Here is an 18,476-nt window from a genome sequence, read left to right as displayed (position 1 = left end):
TGTTATCATCGCAGTATCTGTAAGTGTCCTCTCAGATGAGTAAAATATTCCCTGTTGTGTCAAGTGCCCTGTAGTTGCATTACATCCTCCCTCCCATTAAAGTACCACTTAGTACAATGGGGTGCAATTAAACCAATAGAGCGTTGGTGGTCTGAAAGGTAGCTCTCTTCCAAAGTGCTTCATTTACTCCTCTGGGTTAGTAATGGGTGGTTTGGTGGGTTATTCAGAAGTAAGAAAATATTTCAGATCTAGACTAAATGGGACAGAAATTATTATATTTGATTAGCATATTTTCAATTCAACTTTTCTACAGACATAGCCTTCATTTATCATTATCTTTTCTAAGGACTAATAGAACAATAATACCCTTATGTAGCATACTCTATAATGTTTTGTGGGGAAAATGATTTCTGGATTTTCCCCTGAATGTATTTTATTCTTCTCTTGTGTTTTGTCTTTCAGCTTGAATCATAAATTCATACAGAAGTGGCTATTTCTACCATAGGTACAGTCCTAATATATTGTTCATTCTCAGACATATTAAATAAGGATTATAACAATAAAAATTTAGTCCCATGGAGACATTATTAGATTTTCCTTTGTCTTAGATTACATGTCATCCTCCTGGTAATATGTGATAGCTGGGTGATTTATGTGTTCTTAAATTTTTTTAATATTTCACTATCTGACTTTATAGCTTTTTTTGGCTAGTTTTTCAGAAGTTTCTAACTCTACAAATTTAGTTTCTTCCATTTTTCTACCTAAAGACTGATATGGAAAGCTTTTTAATATCTTTGCCATTTTCCAGTTATAATAAATTTCATGTTCCTCTCGGTTATTAGGTCTATTTTTTCTCAATTACATTTTCCTCAATATAGAGTATTTATGAAATTCCATCTTGTTGCTTTAGTCTTACAGCTAGCACTTTATCCTGATTTATCTTTTCCCCTTTAAATTTAAATTAATGCTATTTATTGTTGCTTTTCTCTTATTAATATTTATTTCTAGGACCTTTAAATAACAGTTTTTTGTATACTTTTCTTGAATTTCTATCAGCTGTTTCTTTCTGCTTTGCAATAGAAAGTGTATGTAGTGCTTTTTTAAAGTTTTATACTTATGATATCATTCAGTATACTATAATTATTTCCTAAACTTTTGTCTTTAATATAAACTGTCTGTGGATTGCCTAGCTCTCTAATGCTTCTACTTTAAATTTACGCAGTAGAACATTCTTAAGCTATGCAAGTGGTAACCTGCATTAAAAAAAAACAAACAAAAAAACCCCCAGAAAACAAAAAACAAGACAACCAAGTCCAAAATGGAGTTCCTTAGTCGAATCCTCACATCACCAAACTGAGACTTCATTACAGTTTTGGCTCTCCCAGATATGGAATCTTGAACCAGTCAGTCAGGAAGTTCTGATCAGCATTAGTTAGGTCATCTGCCTGAGAGACCTTGCCATCCTCTAAAGGAAAGTAACTTCAAAATCACCACCCCACCTTTTTTTTTTAGTATAACTTCACTTGTTCTTGCTTCCTTCACCTATAAAGTCTTTCATTTTGTACAGCTCCTAAGAGCTCCTTTCTATCTGCTAGATTGGATCCTGCCCAATTTGAATCAGTTTTTGCTCAAATAAACTCTTAAAATGTTTAGCATGCCTCAGTTTAACTTTTAATACCCAATTCCCTCTATTTCCCCTTTTCTAGGCTTAGAATCCAACAGAGACATTTTGTGGAGTAGGCAGAATCAGCTCCCAGGATTTCTGCCTCAGAACACACAGGTGCTCACCCACATGTATGTAGCGATTTGGAGGGGTCCTCTAGGAACTTGCTTCTCCACTTGTGGGCCCCAAACAGCTGCCCTGGCATCACCTAGAAACTTGTTAGAAACACAGACTCTCAGCTTCCAACCCAGACCTGCTCAATCAGAACCTACTTTTCATAAGATCCCCAGGAGATTCCCATACACATTCAAGTTTGAGAAGCCCCTTTTGGATAACTCAGTGGAGAGCTGGAGGGATCCTTTCCTCCTGGGGTGGGAAGAGGGCTGAATATGGACCACATGTCAAGTGGATGAATAGTAAAATCAATATTTGGCTGAAGCCAAGGTGGAGACCAATAATCATTATTATAGAATGTCTGGGATACAAGAATAAATTTGGAATTTTACCACAATTCAAATAACATATATATTAGTATTAATCATTTACATTTAAAGGTTCAATTTTTTATAATTTGATATTATAATTCAGAAACAATAATTTCTCAGTACTGTCAGCTTCTAGATTGCTCCTGCCGGCACTCTGCTATATGTTAGTATAGAAAATAGATGCCTCCTTTCTACTGATGACACTGGAGAAATAAGATATGTCTCAAAAATGTTATGACCTAAAAAACTTATATATCTAAAAATATTAACAGCCTTTTCTAGGCTTATTTGCTTTAATACTGTGAATACTAATACAGAAATAATTTTACAAAGATTAGAATCATAAACTTATCTATGCTTTGTTATTCTGCTTTACAGTATTTAAATTTTCATAAATACTGTTGACTCAAAAAAGTATATAATGTTCTCCCCAGGGTTATCTAACTTATTATTTTAATATCCTTACTGTCTTCTTAACTACTCTTTTAACTTGTTGAAATAAAAAAAAATGGTTTCACTTGAAATGAAGAGCTTACAAAGTGCTCATCAATTATCATGATATTTTATTCTGGCAATAAAAACTACACAATTATATATCAACTGATTGATAGGATTTTAATATATAAAAACATAGATTTTCACCAGAAGGATAGCTTGGATATTTTCCTAAATATGAAACTAAATATTCAAATATTAACAGAAACCTGAAAATCATGCTTTGTACTCCTCATGGTTGTTACTGATTCTGTAAAATGCTAACCTACTGTACTCACATCCTCACTGATCATTCATAATTTCTGATTTAACAGAAATGATACTGAAGTATGCATTTGCCTGAAGATTAAACCCTTGGAGTCAATTTTGGCTGAATAATAGGCTAAAGCGAAATGTCACTGTTTCCCCGATTCATTACAGAAGCTACAGTTTTATATTGTGCCTAGTAGAGTATTTTATCAGCATTGCAATGGTTATTTTTATGACAAATATTTTTTCTTATATATATCTTCTTATCATGTGCTTTAGTTTTTTAATGTATCAAGCTTTATTCACTTTGTTTTCAAAAACAGAGTGAATTGGAAAACTTTTCTGTAATAAAACTACATGTAACAAAAATTTTAAAAGAAAATATTTTCTTCTACTTTTGCAAATTAAGTATATAAACTCTTTCCAAACATGCACATTACCAGAATTAATCTCTCATTTAAAATGAGAAGTTTTCAGCCTGTTACAGAACACAGAAGGTTTTTATTTATTTATAGTTGTCCCCAGTATCCATGGGGGATTGGTTCCAGGACCTCCAAGGAGGCCAAAATTCATGGATGCTCAAGTCACACAGACAAAATGACCTAGTATTTGCATATATCTTAAACCTATGCTCCCTATACTTTAAATCATTTCTAGAATATAGTACCTAATACAATGTAAATGCTACATAAATAGTTGTAAATACAAGGTAAATGTTATGTAATTAGTTGCTATACTGTGGCAAATTCAACCTTTGCTTTTTGGAAATTTCTGGAATTTCCTTTTTCTGAATGTTTTTAATCTGAGGTAGGTTGAATCCAAGGATGCAGAACTCATAGGTATTGATTTCCGACTATATTTATTTATTCATTTAGGTGTACTTTGCATGTTGGCACTGGATGCTTTGAATCTGGTCACTTTTTCAATTGCTAGCATACTGATCTTTTGATATCTAAGGTTCAGTAATTTTTGGAATAATTTTTAATTGAATAATTATATTCAATCTTGTATATAACTTCTTAATCATTAAAGATTACTTGATTTTTCTAAAATTAAATTTATTCTATTCTGTTTTCTCAAGTTTTCATGAACATATTCCAAGCCCTACTTTTTTTTGTATATATAAATTTATTTTATTTATTTATTTTTGGCTGCATTGGGTCTTTGTTGTTGTGTGCAGGATTTCTCTATTTGCGGCATGCAGGGGCTACTCTCTATTGTGGTGCACAGGCTTCTCTTGTTGTGGAGCGCAGGCTCTAGGTGTGTGGGCTTCAGTAGTAGTGGTATGTGGGCTCAGTACTTGTGTCTCGCGGGTTCCAGAGCGTAGGCTTAGTAGTTGTGGCACATGGGCTTAGTTACTCCACGGCATGTGGGATCTTCCTGGACCAGGACTCAAACCCGTGTCCCCTGCATTGGCAGGTGGATTCTTAACCACTGTGCCACCATGGACGCCCCCAAGCCCTAACTCTGAATACTGGAAACTGCATATTTAAAAAATATATAAAATTTATTATATTCTTTGAAAGCTCTACTATTCCTCTGAGAATAATCTATATTTATCATTTCTATTGCTATCATGATAACTTTGATGATCAGTCGGACCACCTGTAGGAGGCAAGGAGGAAGGATAGCCTTCAAGTTCAATATTTAATAATTATCCCCATGCTAACTAATTAACTAAATATCTGAGAGAAACTGTTATATAGATTTCTGTGACAAATAAATAAAGTGAGATTCTGTGACCAAGCATTGATCTGACAGAGATTCAAGACAAATTCATCTATCTATACAAATTGACAAGTATCTAAAGCAATGCAATCAATGCAAAGGAAATATAATTGCTTTCATTTTATTATAGAGATATTCTCATTGAGGTTGAAAATGAATAAACGAGACATTGCTAGTAGTAGTCACTGCAAAAAGTAAAATAGAGAACAGAAAGTAGGGATGTTAAGAAATAAAAACATAAGATATTCAAGCATAGCCCAGGCATCAGCTAAAGTCATAGTTTCTAATAACAAAAAGAAGTAGACAAAAGGTTATGGGCTGTGCTTCAAGCTTGTGGTCTATCGTCTGTGTATCGAGAATAGAATGATGAAATAATGAATGGGTTTTTGTTACATTAGCATATGAAATTTGACAGCACAGGATGATTACAATATAAATCTACCAACTGGGGTTTACCCATAGAGATAAATTGTAGAAATATGTGTACCAAAAAACGATGGCCAGTGTGGGGTAAAATAGAATCGAGACAGTACCAAATTACCCAAGATATTATCAATAGCTTTCACAATTTATCTACTACGTATTTTTAAATAAATATGCATAAGGTGATCAAACTGATATTGATTCTTTCTATCACAGTGGTAGGAAGCATATCCTAGTTTATACCTGGCTGATTTTGAATGGATGAATTTTTTGTTTGTTTAGAAAAAATGTGTCTTATATAGTTAATAAAGACCTATTTTTCTTAATACATTATTATCATTTTTTCTAATACAATTCTATGTAGTAAAACATGGCATTTCCTTACTGTCTTTTTAATAAACATGTTTTTTTTTAACTGGGTCAGGGTTATAAATACTGCTTCATTCAGGACAGTTAAAAGGTGCCTGTAGATGACCCGAGCATCCTCACAAGTCTTGGGTATAGAAAAGGCCCAGAGACCCCTATCCTCTTAAGCAATGGGCTGTATCACTACATGGTAGGTTGACTACAAAATTTATTGTCCAAACGGAGACACTTTTGAAAGTGAAAGGGAATGCTATTAATAATTACACCTGGACAACAGGCATAAACCACAACTGTCTGGGGAAAACCAGGACATATGGTCATCCTATTATATGGAGACAGTACAATGATGTATGGATGGGATCTTTGAAGTCTAAAATGTAACTTGGTTTGGGATTTTTTTCTGAGCTAGAATATCTTGTCTTGTCTATGTGTAAGTTCTGTTTCCTCATAGCTAGGCTATTACAGAGTTTTGTAGGTAAACAAACTCTTCTTTCCCCCATTTTAAAAGAAATATAAGCCAACATCTATCTTAGATGCTGTTTAGATGTGGAGGATAATTTGAAGATGGGATGTATTGCAGTATTGGTAGTTATCTTTACTCCATGGGCTAGTGCTCTTGTGATATTGATAATATGATAAGAGCTTCTGAAGAGCTATGGTTTAAGTCATTTTTCCCAGAATTTATTTGAACAAATTCTTAGTATGATATCAGTTATAATTTTATTAGTTTCTAATTGTATTGAATTATTATGAGAGAGTAATTTTTTTAAAATATGGTAAACTTTATATTGTGGCCAAATTAAACATATAAAGGAAATGTTTATTCTCTACTCATGGGATATGTCTATTAAGCCAATTATTATTCAGTTCTATGAATTACATTTTGGCTATTAAATCTGTCAAATTCTGCGAGAGATATACTAAAGTTTCATACTCTAATTTATTCAACGCTTTATTGCACTGTTTATTTTTTGTTTTATGTATTTAAACTATCGCTGATATATGATATGAATTTATTATTAATGTGTGTGTATTTAAGGCTGCTTATATCTTCTTCATGAATTGTGATATTTCTCTTTAGACAGTGTCACTTTATATCCTTTTCTGCTGCTTTTAGCCTTATAATTCACCTCATTATATATCCATTCTAGCTTTCTTTTATTCTCATTTGCCTGGTATCTCTTTGTCTATCCTTTTATTTTTAATCTTTTTTTACTCACTGAATTTTACTTGTGTGTATCAGTTTAGATAGGAAAATACTATGTTTCACTCACAATTTAACCCTGACATTTCAGAGACTTAAAAAAAAAGCAAAAACAAAGTGTATTTTTGTCTCTTACTAAATCCAATGAAGTTTTTTTCTTTCTTTTTTTTTTTTGACTTTCTATCTCCATTGCCTCTACCCTTGTTGCAATAACTCAGGCTGTTTCAGTTTTGTGATTCTGCCATCTCAAAAGGAGGTGTCTGTAGTCACTGCAGCAGAAGAGAGACTTGGTACCCATGCCTCCCTATTAAACTATTTGGCTCAGAGCCCATTGGCTAAAACTAGTCATGTGACCCACTGAACTGCAAGAGGCCTGGGAATGTGGTCTTCCATTACCCAAGAAAAAGAGAACTTAATAATGCTTAATACTTTTAATGTCAATGATAATGTGTTTCCTGAAAATAAAGTACAGCTATTTCTTTTCTTTTAAATCTTGAATAGTGTCTCTATCTTTTATGCAAGGAGTTCATTCTGTTTATACTTAGTTAAGTGAATGATATACTTGATTTAATGAAGCATTTTTGTTCCCTTTTCCTAATTATTTCTTGTGGATCAAGTTGCTATTTTTTCTTTCCTTTTTATCCTTTTTCCTTCATTTTGTTCCTTTTTATTCCATTCATATTTACTTTTTTTCTTTCTCTGTTTTTATATATAATCAGAAACATGTATTTCTGCTAATATCTGAAAACAAGATACCATCTTCTTCTTCCACAGAGTTTTACCTGGTGTATTAGCTGGCTAGGTCTGCTGTAACAAAGTACCACAAACTGGGGGGCTTAAACAACAGAAATTTATTATCTCACAGTTCTGGAGGCTAGAAGTCTGAAATCAAGGTGCTGGCAGCATTAGTTCCTTCTGAAGCTGGGAGGAGAATCCATTACATTTCTAGACTAACTTCTGCTGGTTGCTGGCAATCTTTGACATTCCTTGACTTGTAGACACATCACTCTGGTCTCTGTCTTCTCTCTGTGTACATCTCTGTGTCAACATTTACCCTCTAAGTATGACCACATCTTAGATGTTACATCTGCAACAACACTGTTTCTTAAAAAAGTCACATTGTGGGGTTAGGCCTTAAACCTATGAAATTTGGGGAAATACAATTCAATTCATAATACTTGTTTTCCACATGTTTTATTTTCCTGTTATCCCTCAACCACACCAACAAAAAGCTCTGTAGAAAACTTTTACTTTCCCTCCTTCCCCCTGCCTATAATTGCTATCTTAACTTGAGATAGGTTAGAGCTGTTCATTGTATAGCCTTTATCATTAAGAATGTTTATTTAGTATTTATATTATACACTTTCAGTAATACCCTTATATAGTTAGATTTAATATTTGATATAAAATATAGAGAGACATAATCATGTATGTGATAAATGTATAATTATAAATGTCAATGTTCTTTTCTCACTGCTATATCCTTTATGCTTCACTGTCCCTTACATCAATGTCTCTCGCTGGGTTCACTTGTAAATTGGTTAGATTTTCTTTTTTTTTGCCTGCATTTTCTTTATACGGAGTTTGTAGGTGAATACCTGAATTCTTACATATCCCCAAACATTTTACTTTGATCCCAAAAGATGAATGATGTGTTAATTAGTGTCACTTGCAGTCTTTTTTATTGGAGGTTTCTGTAGTTGCTGTTCTACTGTCTGGTTTCCTCCAAAATGCCGTATAAAAGCCTAGTATCATTCAGATATATATGTTTTCAATTGTGTGCATCTTGTTTTTCTTCTTGGCATCTTGTAAGATTTCTCTTTATTCTTAGGGTTTTGGAATGTTGCTACTATATGCCTAGGAGGTTACCTGTTCTCCTTCATACCCGCAAGTTAGGGAGCCAATCAATCTGAAGACTCAGGACATTCTTTATTTCACGGAAATTTTCTTCAGAGACTATTTTAGGCTATTGCCTTTCTGTTATCTCTCTTTTTTTAAAAAAAAATAATTAACTAATTTATTTATTTTTGTCTGTGTTGAGTCTTTGTTTCTGTGCGAGGGCCTCCTCTAGTTGTGGCAAGTGGGGGCCACTCTTCATCGCGGTGCGCGGGCCTCTCGCTATCGCGGCCTCTCTTGTTGCGGAGCACAGGCTCCAGACGTGCAGGCTCAGTAGTTGTGGCTCACGGGTTTAGTTGCTCCGCAGCATGTGGGATCTTCCCAGACCAGGGCTCGAACCCATTCCCCCTGAATTAGCAGGCAGATTCTCAACCACTGTGCCACCAGGGAAGCCCTGTTATATCTCTCTTTTTTTTTTTTCCCTCCCTCTGAATTCCTGTTGTTCTAATGGATGGGCTTGTTTTGTGTAGGTCTTAGCCTATCAACTGTGATGCTATTGTCTAGGATTGCCTGGGGCACTCACCTGAACTCCTGAGGCTTGTGGTGAGCACTGTTGAATGATGTGGGTGGACTGATTCCTGTGGTTCTTACTATGATTGCAAGACACACCTCAGCAACAAACATCAGGGAATCTTGAAAAAAAATATTTATCACTCGAAGGTTCTGGAAGATGTACAGCATGCCCAAGAGCCACATAGGGGAGGCTGTAGGGAGAGAGAGAGAGGGAGAGAGAGATTGGATCTGAAGTTCTGCCTTTATTGGGGTAGGAGAGTGGGGCACCCAGTGTATGGAGGGTTCATTCTTTACTGGTGAATTTTAAACATAAGAGCAGGAAATAGGGTGTGGGAAGGGAAAATTGGGCTCACGGGGCAGTCAGTTTTCTAGGTTACCTAGGGCTTTCTCAAAGGGGGAATTCATGGATGGGGAGGCCTGGCTTCTTATATAATTGTGTAGCTAGTAGCTGCGTCATGCATCTGGCAATATGTTTATTCAAGGTGAATGCCTTTGGAATGAATGCCTCAGCAATCAGAAAGTTCAATGTCAGGCACTTACATTGTAGGCCTCCCAGATCTACCTTTCAAGTCATATCTTTTCCCTTATGATTTTCCTCCCTTTATAATTTTTCTCTGAGCAGTGGGAAGTTTATCACATGTGAGAACTCATAAATGATCATTCTTTCCTTCAAATCATCTACTGAGTCATTTAATTTAAATAATTTTAATATTTTCATTCATATTTTCCCCAAATCCTCCAACATTTCTGTTTCACTGGGTGTGTGTTCTGATTGTTTTTCCTCTCTTCAGTTGCTGGGGCTCCTTAGATGAACTGCTATTTTTATTTTTTGGCTTCCCAGTGCTCAAGTTGTATCAACCATGTTTCTAGCTTCTGTAAACTTGATGTTTTAACATCTGCCCTACATGCCTAGGCCAGACGTGCCTTGTTCTGGACAACTTGACAATGTGTCAGAGTCGCTTTGTCTTGGCCTCCTGCCTCTCTCATCACCCGTCCTCCTTGGGAGGAGTCCTATTTCCAGGCATGCTTCTCTTTTCTTTTGTTTTTTTAAAATTTTATTGGCATCAAGTTGATTTACAAGGTTGTTTTAGTTTCAGGTGCACAACAAAGTGATTCAGTTATACATATACATATATTCATTCCTTTTCAGATTCTTTTTTATTTTTTTTCAATTCTTTTCTTATGTAATCACAGAGCATTACAGAGAGCTAGCTCTCTGTGCTGTACAGTAGGTCCTTGTTGGTTATCCACCTTATATATAGTAGTGTGTGTATGTTAATCTCAAGCTGCTGATTTATCCAGGCGTGTTTTTCAAATACGAACCAACCAGTCCAGAACCCACCTCTGTTATTAGCTCTCACACCCTGGACCACAACACACTTGCCCGAATCACTTCAGGGCCAGGTACCCGACAACTGGGAACAGCCTTAAGCCCCAGATCCCACTGAAATCATTCAAACCAGCCAGTCTTAAGCCTACTTACCCTGTCTCATCCATCCCTTCCCAAGGAAACCATAACAAAGGCACTTGCCCAAAGTACCTCCCCTCCCTCTGCCTCCTGACTGACTCCAGTGCTTCCCTGTGTGGCCTCCTCGTATTGGGAAGGGGGGATGCCCTTTCCTCTTGGGAACTGTGAGTAGTAAACTATCTTTAAATATCAATTATCTCCCAGGAATTCTCTGGCCGTCCAGTGGTTAGGACTCTGTGCTTTCACTGCTGGGGCTGGGTTCAATCCCTGGTTGGGGAACTAAGATCCTGCAAGCCGCGCAGTGCGGCACCCCTGCAAAATCAATTATCTCCTGCTCTGCTGGCTTTACTACACCTCAGATTTTCTATTAATACACCATATTTTAAAGCACAGGTCTAGATGTTGTAGTTTACCATGCATGGCGGACATTAGCCCGTCCATCCATCCCCTGCCAAGGCACCAGACTCTCTCCCAGTCTCGGAAGAAAGGAAATGTCAGTACATCCATTCAGTTCTCAATCTCCTTTTGTGGTCTGTTGTCCTGATGCTTTCTCAGGGTCTCTGTTGCCTTGCCTCTAGGCATTTACAGATCTCCAAGATCCACACTGTCTCCAGGATCTGCTACTCTCCGAATTGTCTCCCAAATTTTAACACTGTTTGCCCTGTGTTTGTCCGGGCTTCTACACAAAAACCTGAATCAGGAACTCTCCATGTGCGTCATCAGTGCCACTGGGAATTACCCAGTGCTTTGGCTTGGCTGAGAGAGGCAAACAGTTTAGGATTGTGGGTGGAGAGTCAGTCACATATAGGGTGTTACTTGGATTCTGGAGTCACACTGACTAGGTTCCAATTCTAGCTGCGCTACTTATTAATTTTACAGCTTTACTCATGTAACTTGACCTCTCTATGCCTCAGTTTTCTCATTCAGAAAATAGATATAGTGATAATAGTTCCTACTTCATAAGTTTGTTACATGAGTAATTACATCTAAAGCACCGTGTAGTCATTGGCTGTCACTGTTATTATTCTTTAATGTAGTCACCCCTTTCCTAATGAAACAGAAGGAATTAACAAAAAGAACACTTTCTGGCCTCATGATGATTTTTGACTCTAACAGAACTGTAAACATCTACTGAGCAGACCTAAGGAAATGAAGAATCAGGATAACAAGTTTCTACCATCATAATCACCATATTTCAAAGGACTTGTATGTACATGACTGTGTATGACTTGGAGATATAAACCAAAATCTCAAATTCTTCGTTTGTTTCTGTATTTGAAAATTAAGTACATTTGTTTTGAAGGTAGATACGTTGTTTTTAAAAGAGCAAAGGACATGAATAAACATTGTGAAGAAGAATAAAAAGAAAATATAAATGACTAATAAAATAATGTTGAACGTCAGCTAAGTTTTGGGGACTTGGGAATCCAGGCAGGCCTTGGATTTTGGTGGATTATATAGATAATAAATGCTTAGAAAATATGAAATAGACAAGCATAAAGAAGAGAATACAGAAAACCAGTTATCCCACTATGTAGAAATAACTACTGTTAGCATTTTAATCAATTACCTTCTCTTTTTTTTCTGTTTACTTGTTTCATACATTTTTTATGGTGATATATACAAAATCTTTTGAAATACATTTTTTGCAACTAAAATGGCACCATGAACATATTTTATACCATTAAATATTTAATGGTATAAAATAAAAAAAATATTTAAATTTATTATTTCTTTGTATGTGTTTAACAAAACATATTTAGCTATTCTCCTATTGATGTATACTTATTATTTCCAAATTTTCACTAGTTAAAATAATACTGAGATTGACATCTTTACATTTTTAACCTTCTTATTCAAACTTTATTTGCAAGTATGAGAAACCGTCTTGAGCTTGCCTGAGGCCAAAGAAGGAGGGAGAGTGGTAGAAGAATTTATTGAAAGTTTGTGGGTTATCTAAGATTCACAAAATTAAAGTTAAAATAATCGCTATCATTTTTTACCCTGTCAAGTTGAAATTGCTCCTTTTCCCAAATTATAACATTTAACATTAGCAAGGGTGTGATAAAAGAGATAACCTCAGTGAGTGTTGGGGTGGGAGAGAGGTGCTCAGAGGACAGGTTTTCTGAAAGCAAATTGGCAATAATTTGAAAAGACTTCAGAAATAATATTCTTTGATGAAGTAATTTTATGCCACTAATCTACATTCTATGGAAGTAAGCAGATGGAATCAAATATTTCTGTTTAACAAATTGTAGTGAATTTTGGGGAGAGTTGTCTGTCTAGACCTCTCCATTCTGCCTCTCTTCATTTAGAATTGCCTATCATGCTTATAGGAGGGTTTCCAGCATTCTGAAAATCTCTGCATCACCTTGCCTCTATTATGTAAGTTAGTTGTCCAAGGTGGGCATTTAATGGAAACTGGATCAGAGACTTCCCAAGGATTTGTAATATTGAAGTGAGAGACATGGTGTTGACAGCAGAATCATATGAAGAGCAACACTCTAAGTGCAAAAGTCCATGGGATCCTTCCACCAACATCCCAAGGCCTGGCTGGGTTTCCATGTTCTCCAAAGCTTAGTTGATGTTCAACATTATTTCATTAGCTGTTCTATTCTTTTAAAAAAATTCTTCTTCACAATGTTTATTCATGTCCTTTGCTCATGTAAAATTATATGTTTACCTTTAAAAATGTATTTAATTTGTAAGAACAGGAGCAAACAAAAGTTTGGGATTTAGATTTATATATCTAAGTCACACACAGCTATGTACTTTCAAATCCTTTCAACTATTGTGATTATTATGGTAGAAACTTAGCCTGATTCTTTCATTTCCTTAGGTCTGCTCAGTATGTTTACAGTCCTGTTAGAGTCAAAAATTGTTGTTAGGCCAGAAAATGTTCTCTTTGTTAGTTCCTTTTGTTTCATTAGGAAAAGTGTGACTACATTATAGGATAATATCAGTAATAGCTAACACCTACATAGTACTTTAGATGTAATAACTCATACATCAAACCTTTGAAGTAGGTACTATTATTATAATTGCCATATTTGTTTTACAAATGAGGCAACTGAGGCACAGAGGGGTTAAATGACATGACTAAAGTTTTACAGTTAATAAATAGCACAGCTAGGATTTGAACATAGTTAGTGTGGCTACGGAGTCCAAACTCTTAATTCCTAAGCCATGTGGCTTCCCACAATAAAATAAATTTGCTCATGCAAGAAGTATTATACTTTTCATATGCCTAGCATCCTATTAAGCGTAGTTTAATATATTGCTATTAAAGAGAAAATCAATCAATATATTTTTCTCTTTGAGAATATAAAATTAAGAATATTTTACAATAAAAATTCAAAAGTTATCATCTGCTGAGGAGTTTTATTTCCTTGGCTAAGAATAACTATGAGGCAGTGTCACAGAGCAAAAGCCCAGGTTTTTCTCAGCCGTGTGATTTTTTTACAAGTAACTTAAACAATAAAGTCAGATTTATTACCTGCAAGATAAATATATCTACCTTATTGGCTTTCTTAAGTTATTGAGGATATTAGATGAGATAGTTCATGAAAGGGTTTTGTAATTTATGATATCTTATAAAATTTAAGTTTGCATTATTATTAACATATTTTGTGCCATGAGGGAAGAAATTATATATTCTTATTGATTTGGGAAAAAAAGTTTTAAAAATCGATTTTAGGATAAGCAATATCCCTTCTATTGGGAAATAATGCAAAAATATGTCAGGACTAGGAGGAAAAGAGTTCAGGGGATCAACATAAAATATGGTCAACACCATAAATATATGGTTTGTATTTACTCGACTCATCAGAAACTGTGCTGATAAATCAGTGAATGTAAAAGAGATAGAAGGTGTTGGAAGAACTTCTTTTTGTATGTTCGGAGATGTTCTATGTCCTGTCTATATTTTCAGGGCCACTTTGGGATCCATATGCATAAATGAAGACAAAATATTTCATTTAGAGTGGAATCTTTTTTGGCTCACAAAACCTGGCCCTGCTTAAGAATAAATTAAGAGAAAATACTTCTTTTGGCAGTTTTGAATATTTTAATAGAGTAAAATTATATGCTAATTATCTGTTCTGTTTCATTATCTGTGGCATATTTTAATTTTAAGCACCTTTTTTTCCTCCTATCCCCAAATTTCCAACAATTGCATTTTTTTGGGAATGTAGATTAATTGGATGCTCTTCAGTCCTTATCCTCTTCACTTTTTTGCAATATTGGGCACTCTTGATCATTATCTGTTTAAACTTCTCTTCTTTTGTGGATTCTGCATCCTTCGGAGATTCCTTCTGTTCTTCTCACTGGCTCCTCTTCCACACACACCTTAAAAACTGAGATGCCCCTTGGCTACCTAATCATCCTTCTGGTTACTTGCTCTGGATGATCTTATATGTGGTCATCAATTCCAATCACAGGATTTCCTGAAAATACATAGCCTAAGATCAACTCTCCTATAGTCCCCTAGTCCCATATTCCTATCTGCCTTCTTCATAAACCCCTCTGCATATTCCAAGGACATCTTAAACTTAACATGCCTCAGCTGGAACTCATTACCAGTTGAGCACACTTCTTTAGCTTTCCACATTTCTTAGTGTTGATAATGGCACCACATAACCATCTAAATTCAAAAGCTTGGCATTCTCTCAGATCCTTCGTTATTCCTTACATCCATATCCTATCACACCCCAGTGTTAGTCTGCTTTCAAATACATATCAAAGACTGTCTCCAGCTCTAGGTCACCATATTAGTATGGGTCCCATCCTCTCTCATAGGAACAAATAACTTTCTAAATGGTCTTTGAGCTTTGGGATTTGTCTCTGCTACTGTCTCCATCCACACTGTCATTAGAGTGATTTTACTAAAACACAGTGTTGATTTACAGTTTCTTTATTCCAAAAACTTCCGTTGATTTTCAGCTGGATAGAGTAGGCAAACATATATGAGGCTCTTCATACAGATGTCCTTTTCCAACTTTACCTACTTCCTCACTCTAACTTAGTATAGTATATATGTAATACAAATTTAAGTTTGTATTATTATTAATGCATTTTGTGCCATGAGGGAGGAAATTATGTATTCTCATTGATTTGAGGAAAAGGTTTTAAAATTGATTTTAGAATAAGCAATATCCCTTCTAGTGGGAAATGACACAAAAGTATGTCAGGACTAGAAGGAAAATAGTTCAGGGGATCAATGCTGATTTACTTTTCCTTCCCTCAACCTACCTGGTGCATATATGTAGGGTCTTCCTCTTCCTGTGATTTCTCCATCCCTATTCCCTGCCTGGTCAACTCATGCCTGGTCATTAAGACCTAACTGGAATGTCATTTTTTTGGCAATTTTCCTAAGTAGTCAGGTAATTTCTCAATTCTGCTACTATAACACTCTAAAAATGATATTAGTAGGGCTGCTTTCCTGTTAATTCTCCATATTATATATTTGTGTGACTTCCTCTTGCTCCTCTAGCATATTAGCTTTAGGAGGGTCTCAAAACCCTCTCTTTCTTTCTTTCTACCTTGCCTTTCTTTCCTTATTGCTCACTAGTAGGTGTTCGGTAAATGCTGGTTTAATATGAATAAACGAAGTAAAGAGGAAATAAATGTATTGTAAAAAAATGTATTTACCAATTGTGGGTAAATATATTTGTAATACATTATATAATTTCTCCCTGCAATGCATTTTGCTCCATTTCTTTCTTTTATTTTTTCTTATTTGATAGAATTGCATTTATTTTTTTCTGTGTATGGAAGTTTTCAATAAAATTTCAACGTTAAAAGAAAAATATAGAAAACAATTGTATCAATACATTGAGATTAGTATATATTTTGGGCATAGTTTGCAGTAAACATTCTTAATTAATTTATTTTCTACTTAAATACTCAGTAAACGAGATATTGTACTGACGGAAACCATTCACATGGTAAACTAGGTGAGACATTGTTTTAAATGATTCAGGATGTGTTCTATTTATTTTTCTAAAGATTTTTTTTTTTTTTTTTTTGCTTAAAACTTTTAATCCAATAGATGATCCATGTTTTTTTGTTGAAAAAAAAGAAAGATCCAAATTTCTCTTGTCTGTTCTCTGTATAGTCTACAGTGAACTCACAGGTAAAATCTAAACATCCTGATGACATGCTAATTGTGTTCTAAAAATAGTTTGCATAACTACTGAGAACTTCAGTTCTAAAGATCAAATGACATCTTTAAGAGTGGTTTATTATTTTTTTAAAGCATTGTTGAAAATGATTCTTTCATTTTTCTGAATTAGCCCTATTTTATTTTTATTGACTTTTTGTCAGCAGGATTCTACCTGGTTCTTTTTAATTACACTGTACAGAGACCTCACCTTCAGTGACTCTTCCTCTCTCACTCTAGCATGAAAGTTCAGCAAATGCAAAATCTGGATTTGACAGGCAGCTGATAATTATTTGCAGTTATAGAAGTTTCTTAATTACAAACCTATTTCTAAGCAGTCATAGTGTTGAATAATTAGAATCTGACATGAAATGAACTAGACTCAAGAATCAACCTGCCATATAAAAGCACTCATTTAATCTCTCTGAAGCTCAGTTTCTTCATCTGTCAAATAGACATTTCACAGAGTTTATTTAAATACAATGAAGTTTTCAATAGTGAAACACTAGACAATTAAATCTGTTTTTATTTGTGTTGTGCCCATTACAGTAGAAATACCAAACTGTAGATTGTCATCCTTGGTAAAGTTATATGTACATTTTTATTATTCTCCTAGTGTATATTTTAAAAAGAGAAATATGGAATATATAGACTTGAAGACATGTAGTCCAAAACTTACAGTAAGTTCCATTAAAAAGTGACCCATTAGGGAAAAAAATAAGGAGAGAATGAGCTTATGCAGTATTTTACCTACTTCAATGCATATTCAACAAACATTTATTGAACATTTCTCTTTGTGCATAAATATTCTGTACTGAGTCATGTAGAATACAAGATTTTCTAGGATAAGTGGGTTCTTACCTTCTAGAAATGTGAAATTCCATAAAAAAATCATCATCCATTGATTGTTTGAATCCTTAATTCAAAAGTCACCTTTTCTCATCCAGCATTTATCTGCCATGCACTTGTTTGAGTGCTCAAATTCAGTCGAAAGACCAGTAGTTTTAATATCTCTAAAATCTATTTTTCACTACAGTTAAGCAATTATAAAACAATAATTATAGAAATGCAAGCATTAAGATAAAATTTAACAAATGACTTTCTGGTAACTTTGCAGTCGATATGTTCTTTCAGGCACTTAGAGAGTTGGTATTGATCGTTTCTAAACTCATATTTTTTTTCACAGTGTACCCTTTGCAAAAACACATTTCTGTTGGGATTTTTCCACTCTTTACCTTTGTGAGAGTTGTGAAAAAAAAGACATAAGAATCATGTAAATGAAATTTTATTATTTTAATGTCCCACATCGGGTCCTGATGGAAGTTTGCAATGGGCTGTGTTACAGGAGAGGGAAACAGGATGCTTTATGATGGTCAGTGCACAACCCTGTTCTTTGCTCTAGAGGAGACACTATCTCTATCCTCTGGGGCTGGAAACACACTTGCACTTTACTTTAGAGGAAGACACTATCTTGGTCTTTCAAGGCTGTTTGCTATACAAATATTTCTGAGAAGAGAGTTTCTAATATATGGTAGCCAGTACCTCGCCAAGATGTGCAGAAACATGACAGATCACTGGAGAACTGGTTCTCCATAGCTTTCTGTTGAATTTAGGCAAAACACATAAGTGCAAAACCTCCAATATTTATTGAGAATCTGCTCTATAAAACTTAGTATTTGGCACTGAATGATACACAGTGATGGGGAAACCATGGTCCACATCCTCAGGGAGTTAAAGGATGTGCATACACACACAGATACTATAAAGCACAGTGGTGTAAGTGCTCTGTTTAAGGCAATTCACAGAGAACTTATTAGTGCTTGATA

The sequence above is a fragment of the Delphinapterus leucas genome, chromosome 17 (genome assembly GCF_059928025.1).
Source record: "Delphinapterus leucas isolate spDelLeu-1000000601 "Yukka" chromosome 17, BTC_Dleu_Yukka2, whole genome shotgun sequence".
Lineage (NCBI taxonomy): Eukaryota > Metazoa > Chordata > Mammalia > Artiodactyla > Monodontidae > Delphinapterus > Delphinapterus leucas.
Note: the sequence above shows the minus strand (reverse complement) of the source record.